The sequence below is a fragment of the Mustela nivalis genome, assembly GCF_964662115.1.
Source record: "Mustela nivalis genome assembly, chromosome: 3".
NCBI lineage: Eukaryota > Metazoa > Chordata > Mammalia > Carnivora > Mustelidae > Mustela > Mustela nivalis.
In genome coordinates, this window is record NC_139022.1 from 120,157,505 (window position 1) to 120,173,702 (window position 16,198).

At 37.1% G+C, this 16,198-nt stretch overlaps 1 protein-coding gene across 4 annotated transcripts in view; it reads left to right on the forward strand.

Moving 5' to 3' along the window:
• UBTD2 (ubiquitin domain containing 2) overlaps positions 1-16,198 on the forward strand; it is a 62,168-nt gene that overhangs the window by 9,082 nt on the left and 36,888 nt on the right. The window contains exon 1 of one of the 4 annotated variants that reach the window (XM_082725107.1): positions 690-713. The exons of 2 other annotated variants lie outside the window; for them this stretch is intronic. The gene's annotated coding sequence lies outside the window, so the exon portion shown is untranslated. Of the gene's footprint in view, positions 1-689; positions 714-8,973; positions 9,069-16,198 lie in introns of those variants that run through there. One more of the 4 variants, XM_082725106.1, reaches the window with a different exon arrangement.

A 16,198-nucleotide genomic window follows, 5' to 3' on the forward strand; every position in this document is an offset into this window, starting at 1 on the left:
CAAAACACATTCTTCTCTTGTTTCTTTTTTCCTTTTTTTTTGGACAGAGAGAGATCACAAGTAGGCAGAGAGGCAGGCAGAGAGAGAGAGAGGAGGAAGCAGGCTCCCCGCTGAGCAGAGAGCCCGATACGGGACCCGATCCCAGGACCCTGAGATCATGACCTGAGCCGAAGGCAGCGGTTTAACCCACTGAGCCCCACCCCAGGCACCCTCTTGTTTCTTTTTTTTAAGGATTTTATTTATTTGACAGAGATCACAAGTAAGCAGAGAGGCAGGGGAAGAGAGAGAGAGAGAGAGAGCGCGCGCGCGCGAGTGCGCAAGCTGAGCTGAGAGCCCGATGCGGGGCTCGATCCCAGGACCCTAAGATCATGACCTAAGCCAAAGGCAGAGGCTTTAATCCACTGAGCCACCCAGGCGCCCCGTCTTCTCTTGTTTCAAGAAAGCATTAGGTTGACTTCATTTAGCAACATGATCATATTAATTGGGCATGATGATCAATTTGCTGATTTAGTGATTCTCTTCATTTTTCCTTACTGCAGACCACCTGAATGGTTTATCTTCATTTGGTGGACCATTGCACCTGATTCTTCCCGCCGCCCCTCACCATCCCTACCCAGCTTTCTGCTTCTGCTTATCGGGCATACTAGGCTACCAACAAGCTCCTCATGATTCACTGGTAGTTCAAGGACCATAGGTTGAGACTTTACTAACGCGTATGTACTTAAAGATGCATGTGTGTTGGCCAAGAACAATCAGCATGTTTTCACCTTGCATCAGCTACTTTGACTTGCAGTCAGTAAGAATCAAGTTTGTTTTTGAATATATTCCATATATTAAGCTGAACTGTTAAATATTGCCGAGTATACATTGGGCGTTATAATGCCATTTTTTGCATGTTTTCAATAAAACTTTTAGGCAGTTCCATTATAACTGTGTTTTCAGAAGTGGAATTTCTGTTGAAGTTAGACGTCTAAAGAAAAAAATCTTAATGTGTCGGAGTCATTTTAAGTGAATTTTACTTGAGTGTGAGGAGGTCTTGATACACATTTGTCAAAGACTTGACTAAATAATGAGTTAATGATTTTTGGACTTTTCTGATCAAGTCCTCACAGGAAACCCTTTAAATAATTTTTTGCATTTCCTGTAATTGGCTCCTAGGTATAAGCAAAAGCAGACCTATTTGGATCAGTTCAGATAGTTTCCATGCTTTGGACTATGTGACTTTATATCAAAGGGGCAGATCTAGACTCAGATCACTCAGTTACGCTTTATGATAAACTATCACTTTTAACTCAGGGCAAACACTGTTTTTTAGGTGAGATGCTTCCTGAAACTTTTAAAAATAGCCAGCCTCCATTATTTCTAATTGCCAGCACTTGAAGCTAACTATAAACAGATACAAATAAGACCTGCTCTATGATATCAAGTGGATTATAGTCTAATGGAGGAATCACATGTTTAATTAGGAAAAGTTTTAAAACGAAAAGTTTTACAACGAAAAAATAATATGGAAATTCAGGGAGTAGTGGGGAGCAGAGTCAGAAAACTTCACTGAAGAGGTGGTATAAGTAGTTGGTCTTAAAAGAGAAGAAGCTGGAAGAAAAGCAGAAGGTCATCTTGTATGCAGAGGAAATTACTTGTATAGAAATATGAGAAAACATGGCATCTGGGGGGACTGGCAAGAATTTTGTGGATGGGGTAGGTGAAATGTGAAGTTATTTAAGTTATGTTATCAGATTTGTTGAAGGCAGAATTGCCATAATTAATAGACCAAGTTGGGAGACAGTATAGGTGATACTATTTAAGTGGTTTTTTGTTTTTGTTTTGGTGCATCTAACAAACTTTCCCATTTAACGCTGCATTCTGAGGTTATTTTATATAAAATTGTGATGTACTAAGTTGTTACAATCTTTAACAGATTTTTATTCTTTTGCAGTTTTTAATCATATTGTCACATATTAAGTGTAAGAAATGTGCTTAACTTTTTTTTACATGCACGAGGGGCACCTGGCTGGCTCGGTCGCAAGAACATCCAGCACTTGATCTTGGGATCATGAGTTCGAGCCCCATGTTGGGTGTAAAGATTACTTTTTAAGAAACCACACATACTCGGGCGCCTGGGTGGCTCAGTGGGTTAAGCCGCTGCCTTCGGCACGGGTCGTGATCTCAGGGTCCTGGGATCGAGTCCCGCATCGGGCACTCTGCTCAGCAGGGAGCCTGCTTCCTCCTCTCTCTCTCTCTCTGCCTGCCTCTCTGCCTGCTTGTGATCTCTGTCAAGTAAATAAATAAAATCTTAAAAAAAAAAACAAAAAACACACATACAACTTTTTTATTGTATGTGTGTGTTTGTCTCAGATCAGTTTTTGTCTCTTGTGTCTTAGTTTTCTGCCACACGGAAAGAGTTTGTGCTAAGATTGTACAGACCTGCATCAGTTTTAATGTCTTGAGAAAAGGCCTGCATTAGCTGTGGTACCTTGGGCTCAGTTTCTTACGTGGTTAAAAGAAGAAAATGGATTAAATCATTGTCAAGATTATATCTAATTCTTCTTTTAAAGATTTTTAATGACAATTTTCAGGCATATTGAAAAATTGAAAGACTCTTAACACAACAAATGTTTGAATACCCATCAGTTGTGTGTTATAAATATTTGCTTAAATGAGAGTACAGACATCCTGACACTTCAATATGCAAATACCATTATCACTACTAAGATCTAGTCCTTAATCAGAATCTACCAATTATTTTCAGAATGTCTTGTATTTATAGCTATTTTTTAAAATTGTATTTGGTATTTATTTGAGAGAGAGGGAGCACAAGCAGATGGAAGGAAAGGGAGAAGTAGCTCCCCACTTATGACCTGAGCCAAAGGCAGTTGCTTAACCAACTGAGCCACACAGGCGCCTCTTTTATAGCTTTTTTTTTTTTTTTCCAAATTAGGACATATTCAGCATTTAGACATTGCATTTGTTTTTGTCTCTAATCTTTTTACATCTTGAACAGCTCCTCCTCTTTTCTTCCCTGTAACACTGATTTTTTTTTTTTTTTGAAGAGTATTGTAGAGGGGTGCCTACACCCAGTGCTCATTACATCACATGCCCTTCTTAATGCCCATCACCCCATTACCCCCCAACTCCCCTCCCTCCAGCAACCCTCAGTTTGTTCCCTATGATTAAGGGTCTCTTGAGGCGCTTGAGTGGCTCAGATGATTAAGCCTCTGTCTTTGGCTCAGGTTGTGATCTCCAGATCCTACGGTCAAGCCCCACATCGGGCTCCTGGCTCAGCAGGGAGTCTGCTTCTTCCTCTGCCTCTCCCCCCTTGTTCGTGCTCTCTGTCTCTCAAATGAATAAATAAAATCTTTTAAAAAAGAACCTCTTATGGTTTGTCTCCCTCTCTGATTTCTTCTTACTTTATCTTTCCCTCCCTTCCTCTATGCTACTGTTTTGTTTCTTAAATTCCGTAAGAGTGAAATCATGATAATTGTCTTTCTCTGATTGACTTATTTCACTTAGCCTAATACCCTCCAGTTTCATCTTCTTTGTTGCAAATGGCAAGATTTCATTTTTTTGATGGCTGAGTAAAGTTCTATTGTATATATATCACTTTATCCATCTGTCAGTGGGCATCTTTCCATAGTTTGGCTATTGTAGGTATTGCTGCTATAAACAATGGGATGTAGGTGCCCATTCGGATCGCTACATTTATATCTTTGGGTTAAATACCTACTAGTGCAATTGCTGGGTCATAGGGTAGCTCTATTTTTAGCTTTTTGAGGAACCTCATTCCAGAGTGGCTGTACCAGCTTGCATTCCCATCAGCGGTGTAAGAGGGTTCCCCTTTCTCTGCATCCTTGCCAACATCTGTTGTTTTCTAACTTGTTAATTTTAGCCATTCTGACTGGTGTGAGGTGGTATCTCATTGTGGTTGTGATTTGTATTTCCCTGATGCTGAGTGATGTTGAGCATTTTTTCATGTGTCTGTTGGCCGTTTGTATATCTGGAGAAATGTCCCTTCATTTCTTCTCACCATTTCTTGGATTACTTGTTCTTTTAGAAGTTTTGAGTTTGTAAGTTCTTTATAAATTTTGTGGACATTAGCCCTTAGGACATTTATAAATATCTTCTCCAATTCTGTAGGTTGTCTTTGGTTTTGTTGATTGTTTTTTTTTGTTGTGCAAAGCTCTGTATCTTGAAGTCCCAATAGTTCATTATTGCCTTTGTTTCCCTTGCCTTTGGAGACATGTTTGGCCAGAAGTTGTTGCTGAGGTCAAAGAGGTTGCTGCCTGTTCTCTAGGATTTTGATGGGATTCCTCTCACATTTAGATATTTCATCGATTTGAGTATGGTGTAAGGAAATGGTCCAGTTTCATTCTTCTGCATGTGACCGTCCAATTTTCCCAACACCATTTGTTGAAGAGACTATCTTTTTTCCGTTGGATATTCTTTCCTGCTTTGTCAAAGATTAGTTGACCATATATTTGAGGGTCCATATTTGGGTTCTCTATAATTGTATATATTTAAACTTAACAGTATCATGATTTGATATACATATACATTATGGAACTGTTATAAAAATCAAGATAGATAACGGACACATTCATTACCTTACATAGTTAACTTTGTGGGGAGTGGGGTAAGAAAGCTTAAGATCTACTCTCAGCAACATTCAAGGCTACAATCCCTGTTACTATAGTCACCATGTTGTACATTATTAGGTCTTCAGAGCTTATTCTTCCTATAACTGCAGGTTTGTTCCCTTTGTATCACTTTCTCCCATTTTTACAAAAATCTTCTTTCATTGTAATTTTTCAACGTTACTTACCTTCTCAGAATGTAAGCTACATTGGACATGGTACAGACTTCATAATACTTGAGGCTTCATAATACCTTAGCCTCAATTAACAGTTGTGTGAAATATATCTATAAGTTTGTAAGGTGTTTAGGAGAAAGTAAAATTCTCCTAATAAAAGCCTTACTTAATTCTAGAACAAGAACTTTGTTAAATAGGACCGTGTAGTATAATGAAAATTCTAATTCCACCTCTGTCTCTCTACATCTATGACCATAAGTAAGTCACTTGATTTCCTCATTTTTTAGATCTTTTTCTCAACTATAAAATGAGCATGTTGGATGAGATCAGTGTAGTCAAACGTTTTTAACAGTTGAATGCTTTTTTAGATCTACCTTACGTCAAACACAAATGTGTCAGCCTCAGTATTTCATTTTCTTTTGATTGTACAGTCACTAAAAAATAAAAGTAAATTATTTAGAGTCTTATAAAGTCTGTAAGATTTTTTTGAAGTTCAAATCACTATCAACTATACTCAAAAATTATGTTATATGTTTTTAAAAAATCATTTTTAAATATTTGATTTATTTATTTGACAAAGACACAACAAGAGAGGGAACAGAAGCAGGGGAAGTGGGAGAGGGAGAAGCAGGCTTCCCGCCGAGTAGGGAGCCCAATGTGGGACTTGATCCCAGGACCCTGGGATTGTGACTTGAGCCTAAGGTAGATGCTTAACGAATGAGCCACCCAGGAACCCCGACTTAAGTTATATTTTTGCTGAGCATTTTTGAGTTACTTTTTGTAATGAGAGAATATACTAAGCAGGTGCACCTGAGATTATTGTGACAATTAGTGGAGCCAGATATGCAAGGTGCTCTATTAGTGTGTTCACTGATTCGGTGTTACGTGAGTGGACATGTATGTCCCTGTAGTAATAAAAGGCACTGTGTAGAGCTCTGGTTTTCCCAGTCAGTGACACATTTCAAGAAGTTCCCTAAGTTTCATATGTGCATAGGGATGGTAAGAGAAACTTCATTCCACTGTCTCCATGGTCAGTTTCATGACGAACATGTTTCATGATGGCCTGTATGTTTGAAATTTTAACATTTGATGGGTGGGTGCTTATTATTATTCTTAAAAATAACAAATGGGGCATCTGGGTGGCTCAGGTGGTTAAAGCATCTGACTCTTGGTTTCATGATCTTAGAGTCTTGGGACTGAGCTTCCTGTGAGCCCCATGTCGGGCTCCCTGCTCACTGGGGAGTCTCTTTCTCCTCCCTCTGCCACTCCCTCTGCTCAGTGCTCTCTTTCTCTTTCTCTCTGAAAAAAACTTCCTTAACAAAGATTTATTTATTTATTTCAAAGAGAGTAAGAAAGAGCACCAAGCGGAGTGGGGAGGAGCAGAGGGAGAATGAGAAGCAGGCTTCTCACTGAGCTGGGAGCTTGATGTGGGGCTGGATCCAAGGACCCTGAGATCATGACCCAGGCTGAAGGCAGATGCTTAACCGACCACCATGCTATCCCATAAGTAAAAAAAATTCTTAAAACATATACATATTTATATATTTTACATATAATTTGAATTCTGTTTGTAGAACTCTAAAGCATCAATTGTTTTGTTTCCTTGAGTTCTTTGAAACCAGTTTTTAAAATGGGGTGATTAGGGACACCTCAGTGGCTCAGTCAGTTGGGCATCTGCCTTCAGCTCAGGTCATGATCTCAGGGTCCTGGGATCGAGTCCCACATCAGGTTCCTCACTCAGCAGTGAGTCTGCTTCTCCTTCTCCCTCTGCTCTACTCCTTCCCCCCAGCTCATGCTCTCTCTCTTTCTCAAATAAATAAATAAAAATCTTAAAAAAAAAAAAAATTAGGTGACTAGGTCCTAGAAAAAATTTTTAGCACATAATTTCAATCAGTTTTTCTCTACTCTGAGAATAGGTATACTGTTGAGGGCATTGTACTAGATATTTGAAGTTTCAAACAATTACTGAAAAAATAATACAATATTAATTAAGTTTATACAATTTAGAGAAGTAAAATACTACCCAAATTAATTTTAACACTAAAAAAGCTTGAAAAACAAACAAAGGAAAGGTAAAACTTTAAAAATAGTGAAGGTAGGGGTACCTGGCTGGCTAAGTCAGTAAAGCATGTGACTCTTGGAATCATGAGTTCCAGCCCCACAGTGGGAAAAAATAGTGAAAGGAATCAATAAGGTGATGACTGTTGTTTCTGTATTACTAATTGCAGTCTGATTATATAGATTTGGAAGTTTGATTTGTCTTCGCTAGGGACAAGTGTTCTGGTGATCTTTCTCTTCCAGAGCAACTTTTGGCTTCATAATACACTTTGTAAGTGAAGCTGTTTCATTATTTAAGATGTGGACTTTACCTCTCAGCCCATTTGAAGCTGGAAATGCACCTTAGCACTGTTAGGCCTACTCCTCTGACACAGCTTCACTTTTCTCCTTCCTCTCTTGGGCATGAAATATTTCAACTCTTTGCCTATAGTTCGAAATATTTCAACTCTGCCTACTGTTAGGGCACGCTTGTGTTATGTTTAAACTTCGAAAGGTCAGGGAGGTAGTGCTTAAGAGAAAAGGGGTTGGCAAATGAGAACTTGTGTTTGAAAGATATGACTGTGGATAATGAGGGAAGAACCAGAATCAGATGAGATGCTAGTAGGTGAGGTCTGGTGTCTGTCATATTTGTAGTCTAACATTCCTGGACTAGATGGAGATGAAACATAGAAGGAATGTCATTGGAAGAGCTTTGCACCTAGTCAGCAGAACGTGGCTTCTTTCCTTTTCAGGGGCTTTGACCTATTTATTTGGAATGTAAATATTTGCTGTGAAGTGCTTTTTTATTATAGTTCTTAAAAATAGTATGGCCCCCTCCCTTTGTTGAGAAACTGCTTTTAGAAATTATTTATTTCCTTGTTTATTTCCTGTCTTACCTCACCACATTGTAAGCTCTGGGAAGTCAGGGGGGTCATGTCTGATTTTTTCCTTATTGTATCCTTAGAATGTAGTATAATTCATGATGCATATATGTATGCATTAAATAGTTCCTGATGGGCTAAGTAAGTGAAACAATGAATACATAGTTGTGACTATTTTATCACTTGGAAAGTGAAAAGTTTACCACTTGGTTTTAATTATTTAATTTGCTTTTTGAATGAAATTATTTTACTCATTCCTTAGTTGTACTAAAACCCATTATCTTTAGGGATTCCTCACAATAATTAACTCTGGGATAGATTCTTTTTTGCCCATTTGATGAAAGGAGGCAGTAATCTAATTTGCTTATTAAGGTCTCCCTGCTTATTTTGTGTTTATTTGTGTGTTATTTTCTTCTGTCATCCTTAGTAAACCTAGTCATGATTCAAATTGCTTTGCATATGAAAAGAGTTAATTATATTTATTGCCCACTCAGCCCAGTAGAATTGTTGGGCTGCCCTTTAGCTGAATCTGTACTTATATTGAATGCAGCAGAAATTCAGTTTTCACATACAGCCTCTAAAATTATATTAGTGGGGAGTAATGAAGGCACCCTTTATGAGTTCTCTGAATTTAGGGGGTTTTGTTTGTTTTGTGAGTTATTTTCAGCAGACATTTTGGGGGATGTTGGAGGAGGGCAAAATCTAGGGACAAGTAGGATGAAACAGATCTTTGAAGTATTTAAAGATTAAGTGTACTTTGGGGGTCTAAACCACACTTCTATATAAAAAGTATAAGGAGCTTATGTTTGGGGGAAAATCCATTTAATTGTGCAAATACAATGTTATAACGTATAACTTTTTTAAGACATGCCTTGTGTTATAAGATATTTAGTAATGCAATTATGTTTCATACTTTTCATCCTATTTTTATTTATCAAAATCTCCCTTCCTGGCTATGTTATTTACACAACAAACTGAGTATACCTGTGTAACATACTTAAACTTGTATGTAATATCTCAACAGGGCCTAGTGAGTGGCATGTAAGTAACAGATTTACATAAGAAATACTTGTTGAAGAAATCTTAAAGTCATTAAAATAATGGCTTTTCGGTGTTTAAGGCTCACAAATATAATTAACAAATGCGTGAGAAGAGCCTTGACTGTAATATATAATCTTTGTTATAATTTTTTATTTTAAAAAAATCTTCATATTTTCTTGATTCTTACAAGAACCTTTGGACTTTAAGGAAAGATGATGTTAATATCGCTGTTTCACAAAGGAGGAACCTCAGGCACAGAGAAGTTTTGATCTGAATAAGGAGTAAAAGGAGTATCCCAAACTGTAAGCTCCGTCTTCTGTTTTTTAATTCAGTATCATGTCCACTGATGATAAGGAGTTTGGGTTGACTTTTCTTTTCTTGCACCAGAAGTATGTGTGTTTTTCCTTTGTGGCAAGAAACATAGTTGAGTTAAAGTTAATGGAATGTGTTTCTTAAGGACCCTTGTGTTCACTCTTGTGGCCAAAATGGAGATGGTAGCAGTAAAAAATGAGGTGGGTAATTGTCTTCAATCTTAGTCAAGAAATTATATTGTTGGGGTGCCTGGGTGGCTCAGTGGGTTAAAGCCTCTGCCTTCGGCTCAGGTCATGATCTCAGGGTCCTGGGATCGAGCCTCGCATCGGGCTCTGCTCAGCAGGGAGCCTGCTTCCCCCTCTCCTCTCTCTCTACCTGCCTCTCTGCCTACTTGTGATCTCTATCTGTCAAATAAATAAATAAAATCTTTAAAAAAAAAAAGAAATTATATTGTTTTTTGCAAGGTAGAAATTCTGAATTAAGATCTTAATTATCTAAAATTTGATTAAGTGGAAAAAAGTGTTAATCTCATTCATCTTTTGTGCCCCTCTTTTTCACTTTCACCTGTACCTCCTAATAGAGACTGAATGTTTTCAGCTTAAAATTCAGTTTATGCAAACTTGACTTGAATTTAGCAGTTGAACCTTGTGGGGAAACAAGTTTCCTTAAGGTCCTTGAAGTACAAGAAAAGAAAGATTTGTCTAATCTGAAGAAAGCTTAATAAAGTTTTTCTAGGCCTATGCTCTGAAATCACCCTTAATATAGAGTATTAGAAAATCTGTCTCAGATCATAAAGTGGTGATCGCCCCAAGGGGTAAGTTGAAGGAGATTACATGAAAGTTCTTTCTGATTATTATATCTAGCACTTAAAGGATGGGGATTGGAACCCAGAAGTGAACGAATATTTGTATTTAAAATGTCAGCATATGAACATTTGGAACCACCTTCTGGTTTTATAGTTGATGAGGGAACAGAGACCATCTCGCTCCTGAATGTGTCTTGCTCAGAACTGGGAGGGCAGACCTATGCTGGTCCCCTAATATAGTTTCATTGTGGTAGCTTATGCTCTTTGGCAGTCACCAATATATTTATGCCTTGAACTTTAGTTACCCTGGGAATAATGATTTTAGCTTGGTGATTAAAAGGCATTTGGGCCTTTATTCATTGTCATATTGCCAAAAATTAACACATAGGGCCTATTGAACACATCCTTCTATGAATTTGGATTTTGATGCTCTGGGTTTGTGATGGTTGCATGATGTTTTGGATGCCTGTCTCTTACTAAATGACTCAAGTAGTTTATATGTCCTTTAACATCTCATAATTTTGAACTGAAAAATTGAGATGTGTGTGCCACCACATATAAATAGGACATAATGAAAGCTAACTTGAGAAACAATAAAATGATACCCAGTACTTCTGGAATGAACATTGAATGAGATACTTCAGCTGTAACAAGAGAATGGGGAGAGTTGCTTATCTGTTACTGAAGCTACCCTTGGAAGCAAAGAGACTGTCTTTTTGTATTGGACCTGTCATGGGGTAGGAAATAGGTTCTTGTATTTGCATTATTGTTTTCTGTATACCAATACTGAAGATTCTGACTTGAAATTACAATGTAACCGCATAGGGCAAAGAAATGACTAAAAAACATTTAACTTTTTTTTCTGTAATGGTTGTCTTAAGCATTTTAAGATGGGAATAATAAATATCCTCATTTTAAGAATAAATTTCCTTATTTTAAGGTGCATTTCAGTGATAAAGATAATTTTTTTCAGTTTGGAATAAGCATGAATACTAAAAGCCTAAATACTAAAAGTGTGAGAAGTTCTACCATTTATTAAAGAGGGAGGAAAAAGAAATTTTCTGATGAGACATTGAGGGAGATTAAAGAAAATTAGGATGTAGAATAAAATTCAGTTTCCATTGAGAAGTAATTCTGCTTTAATAATAGGTAGTATCAAACACATTGGCAAGTTATTTTTGTACTGATGTCTTGGGGGAAATGCTATACAATTTTAATGAGTAGGAAAGTGTTGACTAATGATGTCTTTGCATTTATTCCTGATACTGTCTAAAAGCTACTTACAGCATTGCTAAACCGGTCAGAAGTTCAGACTTGAACATTTGTAAGATTTTGCTTTCTAGTTAAGAAAGGAGAGTAATTGAAGCTTTTTATTCCTATATGTGACATGTTCATTATATATATATAATATATATAAAAATAGACATATACAAAATATATATTATGTATGTATTATTATTTTTTGTGTATTCTTATATATGGTCTCTTATGTGAGAACTTATTTAGGACTAATCTTTTCTTACTGTATATATTTATGGTCATTTAAAAAACTTATAAATAACGCTTTTGTAAAAAAATTTTTATTTTTTTAAGTTAAAAAAATTTTTTTTTAGATTTTATTCATTCATTTGACAGAGAGAGGTAGAGAGCATAAGCAGGGGGAGCAGTAGAGGGAAAGGGAGAAGCAGACTTCCCTCTGAGCAAGGAGCCTAACACAGGGCTCCATCCCAGGACCCTGGGATCATGACCCAAGCCAAAGGCAGATGCCTAACCCACTGAGCCAACCAGTTGCCCTGTAAAAAATTTTTTAAAAGTTAAGGAGCATATTTAAGAAAAAGTAAATCACATTTATCCTTCCACCTAACAAACATTTTGGTGTGCATTCTTTCATACTCATGTTGTATACTGTATGTATAAAAAAAGCAAAAATCATACATTAAGAGAAATGTGCATTTTTAGTCATTGTAGCTATGCTTTTAGAGCAGTTAGGCTTCGAGAGTTTGACTTTACTCATGTTCTGGGATATAATGGAAATGTCATTGTTAGCTTTTCATTTCAGGAGAGATTATCAGTATTTTTTCTAAAATTAATCTGGCTCTCTGTTTTGAAAGGTAAGAATTAGTAGAGTCACCACAATGAAGTGAGAGATGTACTTCTTGGGACTTAATCTGAAGAAATGCAATGTAAACTAGAGCAAAGGAAAAACCTTGCTATAATTGAGCAAGTTTCCCAAGGCATTTATGTGTGCAGTTTGTGAGAGTATGTATTCCTTATGACATTACTTCCTTCAGAACAGTGCACTTAAATAAGCTAAAAGTAAAGCTTTGTGTTTTGTAATGTTAATAGCCATAGATGCAATTTTAAAGAATTAGGTGACATTCAAGATCTGTCTTTTCCCGTTACTCTAACCCCAAGGTGGTACAGTTTCTAGTAGTTTCTGTTGATTGTTTGCATCAAATATCACTTTCTGATAACTTGGTGGAGAGAGAGATTTTGATGATTGAGTCCTAGTTCTGCTTTACAGATTTTGTTGCAAAATCTTGTACAAGCCAAAATACCATTATGTTCTATGAGTCTGTTGAACATACTCTTTGACTCTGACCTGTTGTTAAAAGTAAGAGGGCTTTGACTGCACTTAGAAGCCCATTAAAAGAAAAGGACTTGGCAAATGAGTGTAATTCAAGTAAAGTGCATTTACCCACATTTTGGCCAATTTCTCAAGCAAAGGAAACTTTTCAGATTGAAAATGGAGACCCCCTTGAATAGAGTCTTACGGATCACTGGTGGCTTAGGAAACACTTTGTACTTTTCTTGGCAGCAGCTCGGGACAGGCATCAACATGTTTTTGGTAACTGGTGTATGCTGTCTGGGAAATAGCGTGCAGTTTGGGCAGTTGAGACCCATGCCAACTTGCTGTGCCATCCTAAGCACTGGTTCACACCTTTATCATAGATCGTTGTGACCTGACAGATTGGTTATCATGTTGATTTACTTTGGAAGGGTAGATGAAAGTTGAACAATCCAGTAACTCTTAAAGCAATGAGACAGTAAAGGCCTAGTGGCTAAGAATATGAACCTTGGAATCCGTCTCAGTTTGATCCCAGCTGTAACATCTAGCATTATGATCTTTGGGAGATTTTTATTTGTATTAATTTAACAGACATTTAGGTATTGTTTTTTTATATATGCTTGGCAATGTTCTAATTGTGTCTGTGAGAAATATTACCCCATTAAATCTTTGTAACAATCCAATTAAACTTATTTTTTTTTTTAAGATTTTATCTATTTATTTATTTATTTATTTGTCAGAGAGAGAGAGAGAGGAGCGAGAGTGAGCACAGGCAGACAGAGTGGCAGGTAGAGGCAGAGGGAGAAGCAGGCTCCCTGCCAAGCAAGGAGCCCGATGTGGGACTAGATCCCAGGACGCTGGGATCATGACCTGGGCCGAAGGCAGCTGCTTAACCAACTGAGCCACCCAGGCGTCCCCCAATTAAACTTATTTTATTATTGCCATATCCTCCTCCCCACTTAGATATTTTGGCTTTTAAGTTTTCTTCCTCATTTTAAGACAGAGATTATACTGGCGTTGAGAGTGTTCAATAGGACAGTATATAGATAGCACTCTTCACAGTGACTGGGCCATAGTGGCATTCTCTGTTGACCTACTATTTCTGAAAAAAAGCAATATTTTGTGGCAGACTGCTTCTTTCTATACCTGTGATGCTACAATCAGAGTGATGGGGTCATTGCCGGCAGGTACTTCTAAATCCTTACAGGAATATTCTTGCAAATTCCTGAAGAATTTTGAGGTGGTCAGGGAAAGTCTTAAAAAATCTAATTCCATCCAGACACAGCCTGCACCATTATAGGGCCCTGGGTCTTTGCAGCCTTAGTGAGATCTTGGTTAATAACATGGTTGCTCTCCCAAATCCAAATCTATACCTAAGGAATTGTCAAAAGGTCACAGGTCTTTTTTGTTTGTTTTACTTTATTTTAAAATATGTCAGACTTAAAGAAAGTTGCAAAAAATGGTAGAAGGAAGTTCTGTATGCCCTTCATTCAGATTTTCCCAAATGTTACATTTTATCACATCTGCTTTATAATCTTTCTTTATATATATGTACATAAGTTTAAATACTTACATTTTCTTCAACCATTTGATAAGTTGCAGACAAGAAATCTTTTTACCCCAAAATACTTCAGTGAGTGTATAGTTCCTAAGAGCAAATACATTCTCTTATATAACCACCACACAATTATCAAAACCAGGACCTTAATATTGATATAATGCTAATATTTGCTCTGTGGACTTCAGGGAATTTCATCATTATCTTCACTGATATTCAAAGAAAATCTCCCAGGATCATGCATTTTGTTTAGTTGTCTACTTTAGTCTACTTTAATCTGGAGCTCTTCTGGAGACTTTTCAATCTTTCATGATTTTGTTATTTTGAAACATACAGATACAGGCCAGTTATTTTGTGGTGTTCATTAATTTAAATTTTTCTTATGTTTCATCAAGCTTGGCTTCCTCATGATTATGTAGTTGGGGCAAGAATACCACAGAGATTGTGTCCTTCCCAGTGCATGATGTCAGGCGTCACATACACAGTTGAATCTGTATACTCAACAGAAAAATGTTTGTTTTCCCATTATTGGTGAAGTTAATTTTGATCAGTTATGGTTCCAGCTAAGTTTCTTCACTGCAAAGTTAATAACATTTTTCCTATGGAAATAATAAGTATCTAGTAGGAAGATTGAGTTTATGTAAATATTTTGTTTCTTATCCAATAGATACCTCTCATATCCATTGATAATTGTTGCCTCAAATAATTATAGTGGTTGTCAAATGGTGATTTTTTTTAAATGTCACTTTTATAATTATTAATAAGTTTATATATTTTTAGAAATATACTTGAGAGAGAGTGAGAGAGAGTGCATAAGCAGGGGCAGAGGGAGAAGCAGGGAGACTGATGTGGGGCTAGATCCCAGGACCCTGGGATCATGACCTGAGCCAAAGGCAGTGGCTTAACCCACCTAGCCATCCAGGCACCCCTAGAATGTATATTTTAGTTATTGAACGTTACTGCTATAGGATCTCCCTTCCTGCTGTCTTTAAGCAATAGTAAGTTTCTTAGTTCTTACCTTGTCATTAGGGAGAAAGCTTTCAGTGTTTATTGAGTATGATGTTAGCTGTGGGTTTTTTTATTAAGATCCTTTACCATTTTGTGGAAGCGCCCTTCTGTTCTTAGCTTTTTGAGTGTTTTTATCGTGAAAGAATAATGCGTTTTATCAGGTAACTCTTTTTTATTCATAGAGATGATTGCATGTTTTTTTCTTCATTCTTTAATGTGGCATATTAATTATATTGATCTTCCTTTTTTTAAAAAATAAAGATTTTATTTATTTATTTATATGACAGAGAGACAGCGAGAGAGGGAACACAAGCAGGGAAGCAGGGGGAGTGGAAGAGGGAGAAGCAGGCTTCCTGCTGAGCAGGGAGCCTGATGCAGGGTTTATGCAGAGTTGATGCTGGGTTCATGCAGGACTCGATCCCAAGACCATGCTAGCATGACGTGAGCCCAAGGCAGACGCTTAATGACTGAGCCACCCAGGTGCCCCAGTTAGGTGGATTTTCTTATTTTGAACGAGTTGCATTACTGGGACAATTCTACTTGATCGTGTGGTATTTAGCATCTTTTAAATATGCTGTTGGATTCAGTTTGCTAATATTATGTTGAGAGTTTCTGCATTTATCTTCTTAAGGCATATTAGTCTGTTGTTTTGGGGGGGGTGTTTTTTTGTTTTTTGTTTTGGGGGTTTGTTTTGTTTTGTTTGTTTTGCAGTTATCTTTGGCTTTGGTTAGGGTAACACTGGCCTCATAGAATGAGTTAGGAAGTGTTCTCTACTCTTCTATTTTTTGAAAGCATTTGAAAAGGATTGGTGTTAATTCTTTAAATGTTTAGTAGAATTCACCAGCAAAGGCTTCTGGTCTTGGGCTTTTCTCTATTGGGAGGTTTTCTATTAACGATTCCATCTTTTGTTATAGGTCTCTTACTGTTGATGTTGTTGTTTTTCTTCCTCCACCTCCTCCTCCTTTTCTTTTTCTTGTTTTTCGATTTTTTTTCTTTTTCCCAGCAATCTCTACACCCAAGATCAAGAGTTGTATGATCCACTGCCTGAGTCAGCCAGGTGCCCATCTTTCTCCTTAAGTCAATTTTGATAATCTGTTTCTGGGAACTTGTCTGTTTCACCTAGGTTGTTTAATTTGTTGTTGTGCAACTAATTGTTTATAGTATTCCAGTATTGTAATCC